Raw genomic sequence first — 22,958 nt, 5'->3', positions numbered from 1 at the left:
TGCTTGGCAGATATTGATGTGGCTTTCACCTCTCCAGTGTTAGCAGCTGGACTCGGACATCATAATGATTGCTGTGCCATTCTCCAATTTGTGACTAATCCAAAGAGTCTCCTGTTATTGGGGGAAACCAGTCATCTGTGAAGTAAGTGATTGGTCATATCAATTTTATGTTGCAAAATTCTCATTTACAAAGACCTATTCCTGCCAGCTCACCTAGAGAAAGCTGTCAAAAGTTGAACTCCTACTCCAAACCTTCCAAGAGTGAGCAGTACCAGAACAAATGAGTTTACTTAGTTCTAAGCATCCCCCTTTTGCCTCCTGTTATTTTGTCAAGAAATGTTAGATTTCATAGTGAGCACCCATAAAGAATACTGAAGATTAAATTCTTCAACTTTTAAAAAGAAGCAATATAACACAGTAAAGAGGATAAATAAAAAGCAGACAGCAACAAGGCAGAACTAGGTTTGATTTTAGACTTCCATTGGCTGGCTCCATCACTAAGAATGAATTACCTAATTCCCCTGAACATCAAAAATTCCTTGGTATTGGGAACCAGCAGTTAGCATAATGGCTATGTTGTTGGATTCCCATGTAGCCAACCGCGGTTCACATCCCAGACCCGGTGGCTTAGAACTCACGCCGGGCGCCTGTGCGTGTGTGCCCAAGATCCCGAGAGGAGAATGGAAGAGAAGGGATTGCGGCGTGGCCATCCTCCCTGGGGGGTGATTTTTTGCTTTCTGTCTCTCTGTCTCTCTCTGTCTGGCTGGCGAGCTCACGTGCCCTATAGCGAAAACCTCTTAAAAAAATTCTTTGGTATAATGGGAATAGGTACTAATTTATGAACTGCAATGCAGTTGAAATGACATGCCACAGGTGAAGTACCTTGCACAGTGCCTGATATTCAATAAGTGAAGGATATCATGTACCAAGACTACATTTAAAAAATTGTGAAAATTCTTATTTTCATTTGGAATGAAATAAAAACATGGCAGAACCATTACTGGAATTCTTACAACACCAAAAATCTGGACAAACTGGAAATTCACAAATTTTGTTGATCCCATCAGAAAGCTGAGCTCATAGGACAACCGACAAACCTGAAGTCTAAGGAAACTCAGGAGCTTACAATGGTAGAGAAAACACTAGTAATTTTTCATTTGACACAGACCAAGTCAGGCATCAGTAAAGGGATTTCAACTAAAATTGCTAACAAACTAGTAAGAGCCAAGTCTGGGCTAGTGATAGAACATAGAATACTGCAGGCAACAGATGTAAGTCTGTTCTCCACAAACCTAACTAGGTTAGAATGACAAGAGTCTGGAAAAAACAATCACTTATTGTAAAGATCTGGAGGAGATCAGTACCAATATGGGAAATGCAGGGGAAACCTTCGCCCCCCAAACCAAGATCCATCTAATGCTATAGAAAAAAAAAAAAAGACAAATAATGAGGGGAAAAAGGCATCAAACCCTGTCAACCATATAATGCACTTTCTCTTTTTTTTTAATAAGGAAAAATTTATGAGAATTTGAGAATTTTCAAAGAAAAAATTACTTCATGCATATTGTTAATTGAGCAGTTTATTTTCTTATAATTGAGTTTTGAGAGTTCACTAAATATTCTGGATAAAAGTAATTTGTCAGATAATGTGATTTCCAAATATTTTTTCCCAATCTGTGACTTGTATTTTAATTTTTTAAATCAATGTATTTCATGGAGGAGCAAATGTTTTAGCTTTATAAACATTAAAATATTTTACTATTTTAGAGCAATTTTAGGCTCATTAAAAGATTGAGAGTAAGATACAAAGATTTTTCCTATGTCCCCTGCCCATCACATGCACAGTCTCTTGATCACGTAATCTCCTACAAGAGTAATGCATTTATTACAATTGATGAATCTACATTGACATATCAGTATTACCCAGAGTTCACAGTTTACATTAAGATTTATATTCATTCTTGGAGTTGCATATTCTAACAATTTGGACAAATGTATATTGGTATGTATCTACTATATACAGAGTAGTTTCACTGCTATAAAAATCCTCTGTACTCTGCCTATTCACTCTCCCTTTTCCAGCCCTTGATAATCATTGAACTTTTCATTTTCTCCCTAGCTTATCTTTTCCAGAATGTCATATAGTTGGAATCATACAGTATATAGTGTTTTGAGATTGACTTCCTTTTTTTCTTAGTAACATGCTTTAAAGGTTTCTCTGTCTTTTCATAGCTTGATAGTTCATTTCTTTTAGCACTGAATAATATCCCATTGTCTGCATGTACTGTGCTTTATCAATTCACCTACTGAAGAATATCTTCTTTTCAAGTTTTGGCCATTATTATTAAAGCTACTATAAACATCCATGTGTACGTTTTCATGTGGACATAAATTTTCAAATCTTTGGGTAGATGTCAAGGAGCTTTTATGTTAAGAGTATCTTTAGTTTTGTTTTGTTTTTAAATAATTATTTATTTAGTTTTATTTATTCATCCATTTATTTTAATTTGACCAGAGAGACAGAGAGAGAAAGATGGGAAGTGAGAAAGCAAGCCACCAGGTCCAAGACTTGAACCGTGGTCAGCCATGTGGGAGTGTCCAGCGCCTTAACCACCACGCCACCCGTTGGTCCCAAGAGTATCTTCAGTTTTGTAAGAAACGGCTGAACTGTCTTCCAATGCGGCTGTACCATTCCCACCAGCAGTGAATTATGAGTTTCTATTGCTCGACATCCTTGCCGGTATTTGATATTGTCAGTGTTCTGTACTTTGGCCATTTTAACCAGTCTGTAGTGGAATCTTGTTTTAATTTGTATTTTCTTAGTGATAAGGACATATATTCTAGAGCACCTTTTCACATGCTTATTTCCCATCTGTGTAGCCTCTTTGGTGAGATGTCTGTTAAGATTTCTGGCTCATTATCTTATCAGTTCCCCCACCCCCAGAGGAAATGTATGTTCATGAGAGAGAGAGAATGAGACCAAGAGAAAATAAAAAATTGCCCCCTCTCCCAATGGAGTATGACCACGCTACAATTCTTTATCCTCCATCTCTCCCTCCTTTTGGGATTATGGACACCCATGTATATGCACCCAGAATGTTTTTAAAGCTGCCTGACTGGGGACTCAAACCATATGGTCAGCCATGTGGGATCCAGCCATCTTAACCACCATGCCATAGATTGCTTTGGGTTGTTTGTCCTTTTATTGTTGCAATTTTAATTTTTTAGCATATTTTGAATAATAGTTTTTTACCAAATGTCTTCAAAAAGATTTTGTAGAATTTAGCAGTGACACCATCTGGTCCTGGACTTTCATTTTGTTGGGAGACTTTTTATTGTTGATTTAATCTCAGTAGTCATTAATCATCTATCTAGGTTTTCTATTCCTTCTGAGTTCAGAATTACTAGGTGTATGTTTCTAGGAATTTATCTATTTGATCTAATGTTTTTAGTTCACTGGTGTATATTTGCTCTTAATATTCTCTAATTATCTTTTTTATTTCTGTGATATCAGTTATAATGTCTTCCCATTTGTTTCTGATTATATTTACTTGAGTCTTTTTTAGATTTTTTTTTCTTAGTGTAACTAATGATTGTCAGTTTTCTTTATTTTTCAAACAAACCTTTTGTTTCTTTTTTTTATTTTTTAGTGTCTTTAAATGACTATTTCATATCTAAACTTTATTATTTTTTAACTAATGGTTGTCAGTTTTCTTTATTTTTCAAACAAACCTTTTGTTTCTTTTTTTTATTTTTGGGGGCTGTCTCATGTTTATTTCATATCTAAACTTTATTATTTTTTTCCTTCTAATTTTTGCATTAGTTTATTCATGCATCTCTGATTCTTTAAGGTGATTGTTATGTTGTTGATTGAAATACTTATACTGTTTTTGACATAAACGTGTATTGCTATACACTTCCCTCTTAAGTACTGCTTTTCTGCATCCCATAAGCATGCTGTTTTGGTATGCTGTGTTTTCATTTTCATTTGTTAACTTTTTAAATTTCCATTTTGACTTCTTTAAGTCAGTGATCATTCAGGAGCATATTATTTATTAGGTTGTTGGGAAAGTCATGACATGGTTTTCTATGCAAAAATGAGTCATGACTTCCTGATACCCCAATAGTTTCCACATATTTGTACGATTTTCTATGCTTCTCTTGGTAGTGGTTTCTTGTTTTTCTTACATTATGCTCATAAAAGATAATATAATTTCTATTTTTATAAACTTTTTGAGATTCGTTTGGTGACCTAACATGTTATCCATCCAATAGAGTGATCCACATGCTGATGAGAAGAATATATATTCTGCAGCACTTTAATGGAATGCTCAGTAAAAGTCTGTTAGATTCATTTGGTCTATGGTACCGGGTAAGTCAGATGTTTATTTATTATACGATCTATCTATTGCTGACAGTGGGAGGTTGAAGTCTCCCACTATTATTGCATTGGATTTTATCTCTCCCTTTAACACAAGTAATTTTTCCTTTATACATTCAGGGGCTTCTCTGTTGGGTGCATATATATTCACAGTTGTTATGTCTTCTTGTGGGGTTGGTTGCTTTATCCTTATATTATGAATTTTGTCTTTTTTTAAAAAACATCTGTTTTTATTTATTACTATTATCATTTTTTAAATTTCTTATGAGGCACATATGCTGCTCATATGAGAGAGGGGGAAAATAAGAAAGCAAACTGCCAGGTCTGCGACTAGAACTGTGATTGGCCATGTGGGATTCTAGTATCCTAATTACCATGCCATCTGCTGGCCCAAACATTTTTTGTCTTTAAAGTTTTGGAATTGAAATCTATTTCTTATCTGATATCAGTCTATTCCTGTCCACTTTTGGTTTCTGTTTTTATGGAGTATCTTTTTCTCTCCATTCACATTCAGTCTATGTATGTCTTTATAGATGGAGTGAATTTCTTGTACACAGCTTATAGGTGGATTTTAAAAAATGTATCCAGCCAATTTATATCTTTTAAATGGGGGAATTTAATTCATTTATATGTAAGATTATTATATATATGTTAGAATTAACTTTTATCATTTTGTTAGGCGATTTGGATTCTTTTCTGTATTTTTTATTCTGTCTCTGTTATGGTCTATCTTTGGGGTTTGGTGATTTTTCATAATGATAAGTTTTAATTACTTTTTATTTATCATTAGTTTGTCTAGTCTACTAGTGTTTTCATGATGTAGTTATTCCCCTTTTGCTTCCAAGTATAAGAATCTCTAAGTGATTTCTAGTAAGTTCAGTCTTATAGTGAATTATAGTGAATTCCCTTATTTTTGGCTTTTCTGGGAAAGGCTTTATTTCTCCTATTCTGAAGGACAGCCTTGCTGGGTATAGTATTCTAGGTTGGTAGTTTTTTGTTGTTATTTATTATTATTATTATCTTATTATCTCCAGACCTGCATAGTCCATGATGAGAAATCCACTGTTCGTCTGAAAGGATTTGCATTTCATATAACTTATCAATTTTCAAGTTCGTCTGAAAGGATTTGCATTTCATATAATTTATTACTTTTCTATTGTTGCTTTAAAAATTCTTTGACTTTTGACTTTCTAATTATATCTCACTGAGAACCTTCTTGGAATGAAATTATTGAGATCTTGGAGCTTCTTCTCTTTGGATGTCCATATTTCTTCTAATACTTGGGAAGTTTTTAGCTATCATTTTATCACATAAGTTTTCTGTCTCCATTCTTGTTTTTCTTTCTCTGAAACTCTCAGGAATATTTGTTCTTTTGATAAATCTCATATGTTGCATAGATGATCTTCATTATTTTCTTTCTTCTTCTTTATTTTATTTAATTTTTGGGTTTCTGCTGTAGGGCACATGTGCTCACAAGAGAGAGACAGTGAAAGGGAAATTGAGTAATCACCTTAATCACAATGCCACCTGTTGGCTCCTCTTCATTTTTTTCATTATATATATATATATATTTTTTTTTTCCCTGATCAGATCATTTTAAAATTTGCATCTTCTGGGACCAGAAAATGATACAGTGGTTAAGGTGCTGGACTCTTATGTAGTTGACTGTGATTTGAATTCGGACCTGGTATCTTGATCTCATGCTAGGTGCATGTGTATGTACATCCAAAATCCCTAGAGGAGAATGTAGGAGAGGGGATTGTGCTGTGGCCATCCTCCCTGTCTCTATCTCTGAATGCTATAGTAGAGAGACAGCAGATAGAGAGAGATAGCACAAGTCTATCTCTTTCCAAAAATAATTAATAAAATAATATGCATCTTTTAAGTTTGAGTTTAATTCTTGTATTTGTAGTCCACCACTGAAGCTTTCTTGTTTTTTTTTTTTTTTTTTTTTTTTTTTCATTTTTTGGTTTCATCTGTTGAGTGTTTCAGCTTGGGAATTTCTGGTTCATTTTTTTTCAAATTCCATTTACGTTGCCAATTTTTTATTTCATTCTTAAGTTGTTTTTCTGATTTCATTGAAATTTCTATCTATATTTTCTTGTATTTTGCTGAGGTTCCTTAGAACAACTATTTTGAATTCTGTTTTAGGCATTTCATGAATTCCTTTTCTTTGGAGTGTATTACTGAAGACTTAATGTGCTTATAACTGGGCCATCAATCTGTTCCTTTAGAGTGCCACATTTCCTTGCTTTTTCATGTGTTTTTATTTTGTGTGTGTGTCCCTGTGCCGATATCTGCATATCTGGTGGAATAGTCACTTCTGATTTTATGGAGTAGCTTTTACAATTTTTCCCTTGAGGCTGTTTTCCATAGTATCAATTATATACAATATTTTAGTTTCAGTAGTGAGTGGGCATAGTAGTGTAGTCTCTGTGAGAATACTCATGTTGTATTCATGGACAATGATGCTTCAAGTGCCTCAGTGTCTTTGTATTTTGGGCTTCTGTGGTGGTAGTGATGTAGTTCTGGTTGGGACAGAGATCACCAAGTAGGCTACTTAGCTATAAGCAGTGGTAGGGTCTAGGAGTGCTGGCTAGCAGTCTCTGGGGAGTTTATCAGTCCTAACAGTGGAGATGGGTAGTCATTTGAGACAGAAGGACTGGAGTGTAGACCTACAGTATATGAAATGTTCCCACTGGTGGCCTGTCACTGGGGCTACAGTAATGCTGGGTTCAATGCTGATCAGGAGTGGGTGCCAGAAATACCTGGAGGTTTCTTTTAGGGATGAAAGGTCCATGTTTTTGAGCTGTATCAACATGATCTGGGCCCAGTGTGCACCAGGGGCTATGACCAGCAGTGCCTGGAGGACTCCTATGGAGGTGAGTGCCTATGTGCTTGAGCTACTGTAAGCAAGATCCAGTTGGGCAGCTCCTATATACATACACCAGTTCTTCTGAGCAGTCCTCTCACTGCACTAGTCTATCTATATCCCAGAGTATATGAGGCTGCATGGACTTGAATGCTGGGTTACAGCCATACTGCTCAGTCTAGCTGAGGCAGCTCCAGCCACTCACATGGGCTTGGTGAGATACTGAAATGGATCCTTAGGGGTGTAAAGTTGTGCATGCCATTAGTCCTTAGTACAGGGTATACTCTAGCAATGGCTCTATTCCTAACATGACACAGCAGTTTAGATCCTGGGATGTGAGGTCATAGATTTACATATACTAGGACCAAAGTATCATAGGGTTCTGGACCCTTACACAGCTGGGAGTGCAGTTGTCTATGGTGTAAAACGACTGTTTGGAATCTCTCTTTTTTTTTTTTTTTTACAAAAAATGGGATGTTTATGCTGATTTTAACCTGCCTATCTTTGCCAGATGGGTGATCCAGGAAACATTAGATCTTTCTTTGGTGGGTTCCAGTGTTCCTCCTTAGATATTCTTGAAATGCATCCACGTAACTATTTTATTCCTTCATTGTGGAGGAGATGAGTGCTAGGTACTTCCTGTTGGCCATCTTGATTCTTTTTCTTCTCCATTGGTCTTTATATTTTTCAAGTAAGCCCTGAAACGTGGTTCATGAGTGTGGACCTGGATCCTGAATCTACTGGAGTCAACCTGGATCCTAGGTCTGCTGACGCAAGCATGAAACCTAAGTTTTTAGATATTAGCATTGTTACTGCGTCCACCAGGAGCTTAGAGCTATAAGGATAGGCCTGGAGCCTAGAGCTATGGGGACCAACTTAGCACTGGAGCAGGCTTGAAGTCAAGGCTTATTGGGGCATGCCTGAAATTGGGCTTCATAGAGAACACAAGTACTCTATTCATTCCCTTCCTCGCCTCCTTTTTTGAGACATAATTCATATGCCACCGAATTTGCCACATTTTAAAAGTACAATTCAGTCACTTTTAGTATATTCATGAAGTCATGCAACCATATCTACTATCTAGTTCCAGAACATTTTCATTACTCTGAATGGAAACACTGTACCCATTAGCAGTTACTCCCCATTAACAGCACTCATTATTTCCCTTTCCTTTTACCCCTCAGCAAACACTAATATACTTTATCTCTCTATAGCCTAGCCTATTCCAAGAATTTTATAAGGTCTTCTGTGTCTGAATGATTTTACTTAGATAATTCTTTTGAGGTTCATTCACATTAGAGTGCTAAAGAATAATGATAATGAACAGAATAATAAACTATTATTGACAGCATTATTTTCAGACAAAATCTATTTTACAGTCCCGGTAGTAACCTTTCTTTGTCTGCACTTTAGGAGCTAGAATACTTAGAGTCAGTTTTTAGCCCAATTGACTTTCCCCTCAAACCAGTTAAGTACTTTCTTTCATACTCAATCTACATAATACGTTAGTTAGTTATGAAAGGCCCATGTTTTTGAGCTGTATCAGCATGATTTGGGCCCAGTGTGCACCAGGGGCTATGACCAGCAGTGCCTGGTATAGTTGCTTCGTGATGGGGAAAATAATGAAATGGGGAAAAAACTATAATTTATTTAGGACCTATTATTTCTTAGGATTTGTACCTGCATGATTATATTTAGTACTATAAAAACTCCTTGTGATAGGTATCAACTTTATTTACTCTCATAAAACCAGGCCCAAATTTGAACAAGTAAACAGAGGTTGCAAATCCAGGTTTCCCAGAATACATGTTGTATTCATTGTTACACAATTAATCTGGTCAGGATTTTTAAAAATTATGGGCCAGCAGATGGTGTAGTGGTTATGTCACTGGACTTCCACTTGACTGACCATGGTTCAAGTCATGAACCCCATGGCTTGACTTGAAACTTTTTTTTTTTTTGAGAGGTTTTTGCTATAGGGCACATGCACTTACCAGAAAGACAGAGACACATAGAGAGACGGAAAGCAAGAAATCACTCCCCAGCGGGGATGGCCACTTTGCAATCCCTTCTCCTCCATTCTCCTCTCGGGATCTTGGGCACACACCTACATGCGCTTGGCCTGAGTTTAAGGTACTGGGTCTGGGACTCAGACTTCAGTCAACTACCTGGGAGTCCAGTGATATAGCCATTATGCCAACTGCTGGTGCCCCCATGGCTTGAAACTCACACTGGATGCATGTGTTTGTGACCAAGATCTCAGAGAGGAGAATGGAGGAGAAGGGATTGTGGAATGGCCATACCTCCTGGGGAGTGATTTCTCACCTTCCTTTGCTCTGTCTATATCTTTCTCCCTCTCTCCAGGGAGTGCACACTCCTTAAGGAAAAACCTCTAAAAAAATGAGATTACTAATAGATTAACGTAAAAATATAGCATAAGAAGTAATATAAACATAGCATAAATAAGAATGTCATAAATACCATAAAGGTAATTATAATACAAAGGGCCTTCATAGAGTTTATGGAAAATGCATGTTATTAAAAAACACATATATTTAAATTTGCACCAAAATAAACTCCTACTAAGGTTTTATAACATGTCTTAACTGGATCTGTTTTGAGACACTAAAAAGATAAAATATCTGTTTGCAAAGAGCCCCTTTCAGAGCAACATGAATTCTGCTAAAATTGAAACAAGAACAAACATCAATTTTATGATGAAGTTTCGGTGGAAGAATGGTTAAATCATTGATGATTTATGAAAAATTTCTGGGAAAAATGCCCAAACTAACCAACAATTTACAAATGGATCTCAAAAATACTTTGCCCATCATGAAATACTTCTCAGACCAATCCAGTTGAGAATACTATACATGTCATCATCAACAGTTAATAACCCCTATCTGTTTCTCACTAACGTCCTGTCTCTCTATTGTTCACTTGCTATCTTTCTCTATCCTCTTCTCTTCACTTACCCCATTCCACACTGTCCTATTCTCATTAAGTACCTTCACTGTGTTTATGTCCTCCGAATTTTTGCTCTCTATTATAGAGTGCGGATAGTCGGTATATATTGAGTGGATACATACAATATCTTTCTTTCATAGCCTGGCTTACTTCACTCAGCAATAGATCCTCCATATCTGACCATTTTCTATCAAATTCCAGGGTCTTGTTATTTTTTATGGCTGAGTAGTATTCCATAGAGTATATATACCACACTTTTCCAATCCATTCATCAGTTTGTGGACATTTAGGTTGGTTCCATGTCTTGGCAATTGTGAATAATGCTGCAATAAACATGGATGTGCAAGCACTTTTCTGACTGAGCGTTCTCCTGTCTTTTGGGTAAATACCCAGAAGTGGGATTGCTGGATCAAATGGTAGTTCTATTTGTAGATCTTTGAGGAACCTCCATATTGTTCTCCACAGTGGTTGAACTAGTTTACATTCCCACCAACAGTGTAGGAGGGTTCCCTTTTCACCACATCCCCGCCAACACTTATCACTTTTTATATTCTTAATCTTTGCCATTCTGACAGGGGTTAGGTGGTATCTCGTTGTGGTTTTTATCTGCATTTCCCTTATGATGAGGGATGTTGAGCATTTCCTCATATGCTTTTTGGCTGTTCGTATGTCTTCCTTAGAGAGACTTTTGTTCAGCTCACTTTCCCATCTTTTAGTCGGGTTAATCATTTTTTTTCGCATAAGGCACTTGAGTTCCCTATGTATTCTGGTTATCAGTCCCTTGTCTGAGGCATAGTTAACAAAAATATTTTCCCATAAATGGATCTCATTTTAAGAAGGGCAGAGACAATGTTGAAGATTCCACTCAGAGAGGCACATCGTCCACATCACTTTGAGAGAGAAAAATTAAATTTATTCATGCCCTAAATGAAGAGAATTGATGACTGATATTAGGAACAATAACCAATACCACAGAGATCTCATATGGTTCAGCTTACTCAATTCTGACTGAAAAATTAAAGTTGAACAAACTCTCTGCTAGATGGATGGCAAAGCTGTTGCTCCATGATCACATGCAGACAAAAGCTTTCAATGGAAATTTTAAACAGATGATTCTGAAGATCTTTAAGTATTTCTTTAAAGAACTGCAACAGTAGATGTCACATGGCTTTACCACTAAAACCCTGAAGACAAAGTACCATTAAAACAATGACTACAAACAGGTAAGTGGTACAGTCAAAGCAAAAATGGTCAAAAACAAAAATTATGACAACAGTTTTTTGGGATGCTTGAGACAGTTACCTTCTGAAAGGCCAAAGAATAATTTTTACTTATTATGTAGAGTGTTTTGAGAAACTTAGCTAAACTTTAGCATAAAAACACTGGTGAATAAATTTTTCCAGAGAGTTCTTTTCCACCTTTTTTCTGCTCATTCCTCTCATCAAACAAAGGCAATTTTGTGGGCTTTCAGTGGCAAATCATTAGGTATCCAATATAAATTCCTGATTTGGCCTCTGACCTTTATATTGGTTCCCTAATTTTAAGAAAATTGCTGACTGACACCCATTTTTTTTTCAGCTAGTAATATAAAAAAGACATGCGCTGACATGATTAAATTATGGGGACCTTCAATTCTTTAGGGGGGAATTGAATGGCTGGTGCCATTACTTATGAAAGTGTATTGAACTTGAAGGAGCTTATGCTAATAAGTAAAGTTTATAGGACCAGCCCTGTGACCTAGTAAAATAGCAAAGTAGAGGAGAAAGGACTGTAACATGACCACATCTTACTGGGGATGCTTTCTTCCTTTCTCTCTTCTGTATCTCTGCCTCTCTCTAGTGAGGAAAAATTTAAAAATCTAGTTTTTAATTCCATTTTTACATAAACTTTTTGATGTCATCTCATATTTTTAATAGGCTTACTTTACATAATTATATATCTTAGTTATAATATAAAGTTTTTTATGTAGATTTTTCTTAAGCGTGATAGTGTTGAATTTATTGTGGTCCTTTGACTTTGAAAACAGTAATAGTTTGATAAATCCTCTTAATCTTTATCTTCCAGGGAAGATTTTATTTCAAAAAACCATATTTCCCAATGTGACTTACACACTTAGGTAAGACTCTTAGTTAACCTCTTTGCTTACTTAAGACAAGGCCAGACAGGTCATCCAAATTCTCACTTTTCGTTGCATAAATGATTAGCTGAATTCTTTTTCTCCACTGATCAGCATTTCATTAGGAATAAAATGCTTGTTATATTGTCCTGATCAAAACATAGACCCCCCCTCCCCATAGAACCACTAATTTTGATCAGCCTTAGCTTGAAGCAACATTGGGATTTGGATTAGCTCCTAGGTTTAGGGTTTTTCAGAGAAACAGAATCAATAGTGTGTGTGTGTGTGTGTGTGTGTGTGTGTGGGTGGGTGGTTTATTTTAAAGAAATACATTCACTTTAGGTGAAACAAGAGAGCTTGGATGACACTTTGTTAAATGTAATCAACCAGGTAAGAAAGAGAAATATCACAAAATTTTTTCAAATATGGAAATTGGATAAAAATGACCTAATAGTTACAAAAAGATGAAGAATGGCCACTGGATACTGAGAAAAATTAATGGGAGGATTCGAAGGATGTTAATGAATGGAAAAAAAATTGCAGGTAAATAGGAGCAATGTCTAGGGTTAGAAAATACAGGCAGAGAAATGAGGTTAATGCCAACTTAACTGGATAGAGTGTTTCAAGTGGTTGAAATGATGAATATACTAATTACTCTGATTTAATCATTACTCATATTCATGTGCAGAAAAATCACATTGTGACAATTGTTTTGTAAATTTAAAATCCTGAAAGAAAGATTAAATGAAATAATGTAGATCTCTCACATACCATCTGACATGCAGTAGAGATGGAGTAAATAGACATTATGTCTGTATTTCTGTCTTAGAAATAAAAGAATTGGTTTAAGCAATTATGGAGGCTGGCAAGTTCAAATTCTGCAGGGTGTGTCAGTAGACTGGAGATCCAGAGAAAAGCTTATACTACAGTTCAAGTGCATTGATCCAGAAAAGCTAACAGTGCTGTTCAAGTCCTAGGACCATTTTCTTTTTTTTAAAAAATTTATTTTCATTTTTTTATTTTTATTATCATCATAATCTTCTTTATATTACATTAGATTACATATAACTTTACAGTGTATTACATTGCTTTTTCAAAAGGGAATGCCATGCATGTCACTCAATACAGAGACATTAATCTCCCCACTTCATCATTCAGTATCTTTTCTATGTTTTTCCCAATTATTATGATTATTATTCTAATTATTTTTAAAACAGTCCATCACTATTTCTCCTTTTGCTTGCAAAAAGACTTTACCCATCATGAAATACTTCTCAGACCAGTCCAGTTGAGAATACTATACATGTCATCATCAACAGGTAATAAGCCATATCTACATGTCATCATCAACAGGTAATAAGCCATAGCTGTTTCCCCCTACCGCCCTGCCTCTCTATTGTTCTCTTGCTATCTTTCTCTATCCTCTGCTCTTCACCCCCCCATTCCACACTGTCCTATTCTCGTTAAGTACCTTCACTGCTTTTATGTCCTTCAATTTTTCACTCTCTACCATAGAGTGCGGATAGTCATAGGTATCCACTCAATATAGTCCTAGGACCATTTTCTACAAGAATTCCCTTGAGAGGCTATTTTTGTGTTCTATTCAAGATATCACATTACTAGAGGAAACCCACACATATTATCAAGAACAATGTTTTTTATTCAAAAGTCCACTCAAATGATACCATCCTGAATATCTTCAGAGAAGCATGCACAATAATGTTTGACAGAATATTTGGGAATTGAAGTCCAGACAGGTCGATATATAAGATTAACTATCACATCCCTACTTAAGATTCTCCTCTAGAAAATTGGGTGAGATTAAATAATATTTTAAAAAGCCTTTGTATTCCTGCTTGGTTTCAGTAAACAAACTGCAACCTCACTTATCAATAAATAAGGCTTTTTTTTTTTTTTTGGTTGCTAGATCACAGCCAATCACAGCAGTTAGACTTAATTCAGTCACAGGCATTCTGCCTTTTAAATGGTCTTAGCACAATTTAACCAACCCGAATTGTTTTTCTACCTCATTCTTTAATTTTTGTGTTTGTATGTCACTTTCCCTTACCTGAACTTAAAATACCAATCTGAGAGTGGAACTAACCGGAGTTGCGTGGAAGTTGGTCTGGGAAAACTGCCTGATTTGAAAAATGTTAAGATTTGCTAAAACTAAATTAAATTGGCTGGATTTTTCTTTTGACAGTGACCACAAAGAAAGATATTCCCTGAACAACTCTTGCATCTTAATTCTTTCTAGCTTCTTTTCTCCTTATGTATATTTAAAAAGTCCTTTTCTGCTTTATCTTTAAAAATCTTGTAGACTTCTGGTCAGAGCATTTATTCTTATTGCAGCAGTCCCACTTCCCTTATGGCAACAGTGTTATTTAATTAAGTCTCTTCTTACCAAAGTCCTAATTTTTTTTTTATTTGAAAATCACATGTCGCACAGAAAAACTTATAAATTTCAAATTGCTTGCATGATTATGATTATATTTTATTTTGGTGATCTCTTAATATGCTATTAAAGTAGGTAGCTCCTTGATTGATTAAACACAATTGCATAAGAGCAGACGATTGATTGAAAGTCAAAAGTGCTAATGATTTTTTTTTAGCAGGGTTACAAATAACCTCTGACTAGACTTATGTACACTAAAGTTCTTTTTGAAATTCTGCTGATGGGAAATGAATATAAACTAGAGTTAGCCAATTTTAAGACCTCTGCTGTGATTTATTCTTTGACAGTTGACAGAAATACTCAGAAATTAGCATTTTGGTAAAACCTTTATTTGTTTAAGATGCCTCTTAACCAAAGAGACTGTCTGTACAAAAGGATTAACCTATTGACAATGACTTTCTAAATCCAAACCCATTGAATAACAAGTACTGAATGTGTTTACCTTTCTAAAGCACCACAATTCACTATGAAGCTGGCTTTCTTGAAAAGGTCAAAATGCATGAAGGGCTGAATTTCAATAGGAAGACATACAGAAATTTGAAGCTGAATAGAATCAGGTTTGTTGAGTAAAATTAGAAAATAAATTATATGAATGTGGGTCATCTAAATGGGTAAACCTCCCTTAAAAATGCATTTAGGGGGAACCAGCAGTTAGCGTAATGGCTATGTCGCTGGACTCCCACGTAGTTGACTGCGGTTCGTGTCCCGGACCCTGTGGCTTAAAACTCACGCCGGGCGCGTGTGCGTGCGTGCCCAAGATTCCGAGAGGAGAATGGAGGACAAGGGATTGTGGCATGACCATCCCCCCTGGGGGGTGATTTCTCGCTTTCTGTCTCTATGTCTCTCTCTGTCTGTCTGGCGAGCGCACGCGCCCTACAGTGAAAATCTCTCAAAAAAAATGCATTTAGGCTGTTTTATTTATTTATTTATTTATTTGGTGGGACATTAGTCCACTGTCAATCTCATTACTTATGCTTTTAAAGAAATTATTAATATGCTATTCCAATTATCTCACTAACTGTGATACTATTCCTGAGAACCAAGTTTTAAAACATCAAGATGTGAAAAGATCAATAGACCCTTTATGTACTGAACACTTCCAGATGTATTCTGATATTCACTGTACTTTTGAACACACAGACTGAGCCCAAAAGAGACTGATGAACTTGCAGAATTCAGTTGTGGCTTCTTCTGAACTCCTCATCTGACCTCATTTATTTTGTTCATCCAAAACTGATTTTCAATATAGGTACAACATATGCATTATTGTTATAGTACATCCAAATGTATGTTTATCAAGAATGGTCACTTAGGCACAAAATAGACATTTTAAAATGAGGAAGAGTAGGTGTTTTTATTTATTTACTTATTTTTAATTCCCAGAAGGAATGTTTATTTACCAGAGAGAGAGAGACAGACAGACCAAGAGAGAGAGAAAAAATAAAGCCCCTCCCATAGAGAATGGTCACTCCACAATCCACTCTACATCTCTTCCTACTCTCAGGATTTTGGACACATGCACACTCATGTCCAGCATGTTTCTCAAGGTGTTGGGTCTGGGACTCAAACCACACAATCAGCCAAATGGGGTCTAGCTAACTTAACAACCTTGTCATGGGCTGTCTCTGATTTTTAATTTCTATAACTAACTTCTACAGAAACACTAGCTCTTTTCAGGGAAAATAAAAAACACCTCAAGAACTGTAAGCATGTGACAGTGAAAGAATCCTTATAATGCATTTCCAACTCAGTGGTAACTGATTTAGTGTTTCCATAGTAGGACCCAGAATTCTGTCTTTGGATAATAATTCCTCAAGAATTTTACAGAAAAGAAATCAGACTCATTTTCCCCTCTTGACTGACTCAATTGTGAGAATATGCTGTGGGCTGCATTATCTACCTAGTTAAGGCATTTTTTCTCTTCTTCTTTAAGCTGTTAAGTGTCTCAGTGTGAACAGCACAGAGTTTATGTTCCTATGTCTGTATCTGTATCATACCATCTGTATATCTAGACACCATTAAAAGTAAAGACAATGAAGGTTAAATGTCACATTTACTAATCAAGTTATGTATACTGCCCTTCACATATTAAAATGGTATCACTGAACCCCTGCGCTAAAGCATGCACTTTGAATTATTTTCCAGGTGAGGAGGTATGCCTGCACAGAGCCTTCCCTTGTGAAGACTGATACATAATTTTGAGCCAGGTGGCTAGTTTGAAAGGCAAAATCAGTAATCCTGGAACAAGGGTGTGTGTGTGTGTGTGTGTGTGTGTGTGTGTGTGTGTATAAGCAAACTATTTCACATAGGGAACAAAAGAAGAACCTCGATTTCTTTGGCCCTGCAGTGTAAAAAGCTGAACTAGGTTGTTTAGAATATGATGGTCAGGAAACCAAAAAAATCATCTTATGAGCTTTTATTTTTTAATATATATTTTAAAAGACAGACGTTTGCTAGGTATGCCTTAGCATATTTATAGACTCTGTGCTTTAATATTTAAAAAGACATGACATTAAATCTTAAAAATTATGCAATATTTATAAAAATTATTTAAAATATTTATAAGATTTAATGAGGGCTTCAAATAACTGCTTTTCTAATTAAGTCAGCCTTTTACACTTCACATAATTATGAAGCTTTAGAATTGCCAATTGTGTTTCAATCCTAACCTGTATTTAAGATATGTAATCCTACACACACACACACACACACACACACACACACAGACACAAACAAAACCCAGTGTGTTTTAGATTTTTTAACCTCATACGTTGACAGGCGGAGAACTGACTAGCAGAATTTCCCCTCAGGTGTTCTGATGCTTCCCACCCTAGCCAAATGTTCTGTTTGCATTGTGACCTACTGTACCTAAGGGGGTAATAAAATTGAAATGATGCACTGCCCAATTTCATCCTTCTGTGGCTCATATTCTAAAAAAGAATATGGAATATCTCTTGCTACATTGTTGAAGTCAGTGGCAGTTTTGCTGACAAATCATAAGGCAACACCTGCGCTTTTCAGTTTCTGCCAGTATATAAAACATACATGAAATACACTAGGTCAGTGAAAATGTTTCAAAAAGTAAAATACTTTTCATTTTAGAAATGAGGAAATGGATCTTTACCACACAAAAAAAAAAGTAGTAGTCAAATCCCTCAAGGAGTATTCATAGTGGCCTAAAAGTGATTTTTGTATCTTCCTGTATCTATACAGACACATACATTTTATTGACATATTATCATGTACACATTAAAGGGCCCAATGTAAGTTTTCAGTAAAAGCATATAATGTGTAATGACTGAATCAGGATAGTTATATATATCATCTCAATCATTTGTTACTACTTTTGGTGGGAACATTCAAATTTCTTTTTTTTTTAGATATTCTGAGATAAACAGTAAATTGTTAACTATGTTCACCCTATTGTATTTTTTAAAGAATTATCTTATTTTAACTTTATTTATTCATTTTAAATTTGACCAGAGAGGGACAGAATGAGAGAGAGAGAGACAGAAAGCGAGAAAGCAAGCCACCAGGTCTAGGACTCAAACCACAATAAGCCATGTGGGAGTCTGGCACCCTTAACCACCATGCCACCTTCCAGCCTTAACCTCGTACTGTAATTTTTTTTTGGAGCGATTTTTCGCTATAGGGCGCGGGCGCTCGCCAGACAGACAGAGAGAGACAGAGACAGAAAGCGAGAAATCACCCCCAGAGGGGATGGTCACACCACAATCCCTTCTCCTCCATTCTCCTCTCGGGATCTTGGGCACTCACGCACATGCGCCTGGCGTGAGTTTTAAGCCACCGGGTCCGGGACCCGAACTGTGGTCGACTATGTGGGAGTCCAGCGACATAGCCATCACGCTAACTGCTGGTTCCCAACCCCCTACTGTATTTTATAACACTAGAAAATGTTCTTATCTATCAGTAATTTTATTTCTATCAAACAATAGCTCTCTAGCCCCATCCCTAATCTCCCAATCCTTCCCAACCTTTAGTTGTCATTCTTTTACTCTACTTCTATGAGATCATCTTTTTCAATTTCTGCATATTAGTGAGAACATGAAGTATTTCTCTTTATATGCCTGGCTTATTTAACTTAACATGATATCCTTCAGTTTCACTCATGTTATATCAAATGACAGAATATCATCAACTTTAATGACTGAATAGCATTACATCGCATACACTGACCAAATTTTATTAACGTATTTGTCATAGATACTTAGGTTGATTTCATATCTTGACCATTGTGAATAGTGCTGCATAAACATTGGGATACTGATATTTTCATAACATACTGACTTGGATATATGCTGAGTAGTGGGATTGCTGGATCAAATGGCAACTCTATGGTTACATTTTTGAGGACCCTCCATGCTGCTTTTCCATAATGACTGTACTAATTTACAGTCCCATCAATACTATAAAACACTTACACTTTTTCTTCATCCTTGCTTGAACTTATTACTTTTCATCTTTTTGACGATAGCCATTGTGGTTGGGGTGAGAGGATATCTCAGTGTGCTTTTGATTTGCATTTCCCTAATGATTATTGATGTTGAACATTTTTTCACATGCTTGTTGACCATTTTATATCTTCTTTAAAAAACTGTTTATTGGGAACCAGTAGTTAGCGTAATGGCTATGTCGCTGGACTCCTCTGGACTCCCACGTAGTCGATCGCGGTTCGTGTCCTGGACCTGGTGGCTTAAAACTCACACTGGGCGCATGTGCATGCGTGCCCAAGATCCCAAGAGGAGAATGGAGGAGAAGGGATTGCGGTGTGACCATCCCTCCGGGGGGTGATTTCTCATTTTCTGTCTCTAAGTCTCTCTGTCTGTATGGCGAGCGCATGCACCCTATAGTGAAAAAAACCTCTCAAAAAAAAAAACCCTGTTTTTATGTCATTTTTAAATTTTTTAATTGGGCCATTTGTTTGAGTGCCTTGTATATTCTCATTATTAATCCCTTGTCAGATGTGTAGTGTGAAAATATTTTCTCTCCCATTTTGTGGGTTGTCTCTTTGCTATACTGAATATTTCCTTTGCTGTATAAAAGCTTTATGGTTTTATATAATCTTATTTACATATATAAATTTCTCAAATGATACCATGAGTAACAAGGAGCAGTTCTCTTTATTTCTGGCATCAAAATTTTCTGTTCATTTTAGATATTTCTTACAATTAAAAGTTGGCCATTCTATCACATTGGTATGATTTATAAAAGTTACAACTGGAAAAGACTCCTCCATGCCTTCTGTAAACTAGTGATTTCAGAGAAAAAAGATAAATGAAGATTTTCTACTGATAATTATGCCTCCATCCCCAAACTCTAGTGGAGAGGAAAGGGACAGGCCTTCAGAATAAGACTTCTTCATGGCTCCTGAGAACTAGTGATTTTAGGAAAAAAAAAATAAATGAAGATATTCTACTGATAAATCAACCTCCAGCCCCTAAATTTTAGTGATAGAAAGCCCCTCTAGCCTTCTTTCTGTTTCTGTCTCTGTCTCTCTGTCTCCTCATTTTCTTGTAATTTTTTCTTTTAAAAATTTTTAAGGTAAAGTATTCTCTTGGCTTTCAGACCCTCCTTTATCTTGTTAATATCCCATTCCTCATCCCATCCAGAACAAGCAAGGGGCAGGCCTTCAGAAGAAGACTCCTCCATGGCTCCTGAGAACTAGTGATTTCAGGGAAAAAAAAAGAAATGAAGATTTTCTACTGATAATTCAGCCCCCAACCCCCAAATTCGAGTGGTAGGTAGCCCCCCAGCCTTCTTTCTGTCTCTGTCTCCATCTTCTAATTTTTTGGTAATTTCTCCTTCTTTTATTTTTTGTGTGTGTGTGTGTGTGTGTGTGTGTGTGTGTGTGTGTTTTGGGGGGGAGGTTTTTGCTATAGGGTGTGTGTGCTCGCCAGAAAAACAGAGAGAGATAGAGAGAGAGAAAGTGAGAAATCACTCCCCAGGGAAGATGGCCACACCACAATCCCTTCTCCTCCATTCTCCTCTCGGGATCTTGGGCATGCATGCACAAGCACCCAGCAGTTTAAGCCACCAGACCCAGGACTCGAACCACGGTCGGCTACATGGGAGTCCAGTGACATAGCCATTACGCTAACTGCTGGTCCCTTTTTTTTAAATACATTTTTTGGTTGTTTTGTATTTTTTCCCTTGTTTTTCTCTCTGATTCTTTCTCTCTCTCTCCCTCTCTCTCTCTCTCTCCCATTTCCTTTTCTTTTTCTTTTATCTCATCACTCTTCTCCTCAGTCTCCATTCACTGTGTTTATAGATCTAAGGAAAACATAGCCAAACATCCAAATGCTATTAGGGTTAACATATTCCTCAGTATCTAATGAATCTGTGGCACAAGGGGATAAAAACAGAAAGGCAAAGAGATTTAAGATCACCTCCTTTTGCACACTCCTGAACGCTCAGATTGAACTTCAAGAATTAGGAGGAAACACAATCCATTGGATGACTAGAAATCACCACAGGGCCCCAAGAAATATGGGAAAGCAAGAAAATACCTCTCTTTCAAGGGAAAAGAATAACTCCTCCCCATCCACAGACAGTTCAATGGAAATCATGGAAATGTCTGATAAAGAATTTAGAATATTCATAATAATGAAGTTAACAGAGATGAAAGATAAGAGAGACAATGAACTGCAGAAGAGACAGGAGAAAGGAGCTGATGAGTTTCTGGAGCTGAGGAAATTCTTTCAATATCTAAAAGAAGAATTACATACTTTAAAAAAAAGTCAAAGGGACCTATTAGAGATGAAGGCTATAATACAGGAAGTAAAAATCTCCCTTGAAAGTATTAAAAACAGACTATATCATACAGAAAATAGAATCTCAGATGTAGAAGAGAAAATTGCTGGCCTAAAAAATCCACCACAAAGACTGAAAATTGCTCAAAAAAATAAGAATAATATATGAGAAATACTAGATACCATCAAAGGTCCAAACATCCAGATAACTGGTATCCCAGGAGGCGAAGAGACTCATAATTTATTCCATGAAATCCTGCAAGAAAACTTTCCACACCTAGAGAGACATTCAAACATACAGTCCCAAGAAATACAAAGGACCCCAAGTAGAATCAACCCAACAAGATTTTCTCCAAGACACATTATAGCCAGACTGACCAAAACCACAGAAAAAGACAAGATACTAAGATTGGCAAGAATATTGTACCTGGCGAGATTATCCTTCATATGGGAAGAAAAGACAAGAACATTCTCAGATAAACAAAACCTGAAAGAGTTTAGTAACACCAGACCAGCTCTCCAAGAAGTTCTCAAGGGAGTAGCTATACCAGGAAAATTAAATAGATACACAGAAATAAGAGTTCAGAAACTAAGAAAATGGCCAGCTTAATCTAGGCACAAGTCTGGAGTTGAATATTGTATCCCAGAATTTAATCGGGAAGATTGAACTACAATAGAAAATAGACTTAGTACGTGAGACTGAACTGGTGAAATAGCATTTTGTGACTTTTGACTAAAACATTGCTGGTTTTCTTGTAGGCTTTGTTTTCCAGTTTTAAGGATTTTTGTCCTGTCTTGAACTGTCAATAGGTTCATGTACTTACTATTTGAACAGACTTCTAACCTGTATCCTGGTTTTAAGCAAAGTTCCTTAGCTTTTCTTTGATTTATTAAAGTTAAAGCTGCTTTTCTTGAAATTACCAGCTGAACTTGCTATTGAAAGCAGTAGGATTATATAAGAAATTGTGTGATCAATAAAATGTGGGGGGAAAAGGAATGGAAAACAAGGGTAGGCACCAGAGATAGTGTGGGAGGAGGGTGGGAAAAGGCAGAGGATCAGAAATGGGGGTTATGTACACACACACACACACACACACATATATATATGTGTGTAACTAGAAATGGAAAATTATTGATGTTAACATGCATGATTAAGCCACAATGCAGTATATTTTGGATGAGAAATCACATTATGTATGCTATGATGATACTTAGGGAATGAATGAAAATTAATTTTAAAAAGTTTCAGAAAAAAATCATGGAAATACGTGTAATGAGAAAACTGTGTATGAATTTCAAAAAGTTCTTGTACCAAAATAAATTCATACTTTAATTGTAATAAAATAAAATAAAATAGAAATGCAAAAAAGCAAAAATTATACCATATAAATACAAAA

This window comes from Tupaia chinensis, unplaced genomic scaffold (genome assembly GCF_000334495.1).
Source record: "Tupaia chinensis unplaced genomic scaffold, TupChi_1.0 Scaffold143996_1, whole genome shotgun sequence".
NCBI classification, from domain to species: Eukaryota; Metazoa; Chordata; class Mammalia; order Scandentia; family Tupaiidae; genus Tupaia; species Tupaia belangeri.
The sequence above is the reverse complement of the archived record's forward strand: the minus strand, read 5'-3'. Positions refer to the sequence as shown.